Below are 1,294 nucleotides of genomic sequence, written 5' to 3' on the forward strand. Positions count from 1 at the left end.
TCATTGAAAGTAGAACAATAAGTGTATTCTGCCTTTCAAGTATTTATAATGTATTTCAAACTATTATGCATAAATGTGTCCAGTTAATTCTCAGTACACACTTATATGTACGAAAGCACATACCAGTTATACTGTCTATAGCATATATTTGTTATATGGATGCATTTGAATTCCATTGTGAACTCTTGTAAACTAGGAGTAAGAGACATACATATGCAAACATAAACACACCTATCTATCTTTCTGCCAACATACCTATCATCTAACAGAAATTGTGAGATAAACATCCTGTGGAAATATGGAAATTCAAAAACCAGTGAAAACATTGTAAGCTGAGGTATTGATAAATAAATTTATAAATTGTCATATAAAGAATGACGAGTATTTTGAAGGAATGAAAGGCTACAGATTCCAACTGGGAGAGAAACATGCAGGGTTACAGAGAGAGGAGTGTAAATGACATTAACAAAATTAGCATTTGTAGGGTGTGAATTCTACAAAGGCATGTCACAAATTAATGTAAACATTCATTACATAAATGTATTTAAATTTCCCAGTTTATATTTATGACAAAATTATCTACATAGCTGACATTAGTTCACCAATTATAAACACTATTAATCTGTAGCTTTAATCTTGTTTCAGATTCCACTTACACCACATTTGTTCTAAATTTTTATAGCTGTTAATTTAGTCTATTTTGTTGTATTTCTATATATTTTGCAAAATCATCATTGTTACTTTCTCTTTTGAAAAGGAGAATAATTAAGTAAAACATTCTTGTCCATAAATTTGTGAAGAAAAACATCCTAAACTTATTGATTGACATGACTTTTTTGTGTTACAGTATCTCCTCTGTCTCTCATTCTCTCTCTCATACACATGCACATAGATCAAGAGCAGTAAAACGATCTGATTAAACAAAATTTATAAAATCATTTTGAAAAGTACCAATAAGAGTAGATTTTTGAATAATAAATATCATTGTATGAACAGATTTAAATGCACTGTATGGGCTTTGTTATATATTACTCATGTGTTCATCACAACAACCTACAAATAAAAAGACTTTAATCACTTGTCAAGTAAACTTGAAGTGTTTGCCTCACAATATGTCAACATCTCAAGAGGTGATCAAGTCTTAATCACACAAATTTGTACTTAACAAAAAAGAAATGAAGATGTCCTACCTGGATGGTTTATTCTGATCGTTGCACTGATTTATCATGTGTATTCATTCAGAAAAAGGAATAATGAGAATAAGATGATCAGAGAAAAGACAAAAAAAAAAAAG

The sequence above is a fragment of the Otolemur garnettii genome, unplaced genomic scaffold (assembly GCF_000181295.1).
Source record: "Otolemur garnettii isolate 467f Iridium unplaced genomic scaffold, OtoGar3 scaffold00366, whole genome shotgun sequence".
Lineage (NCBI taxonomy): Eukaryota > Metazoa > Chordata > Mammalia > Primates > Galagidae > Otolemur > Otolemur garnettii.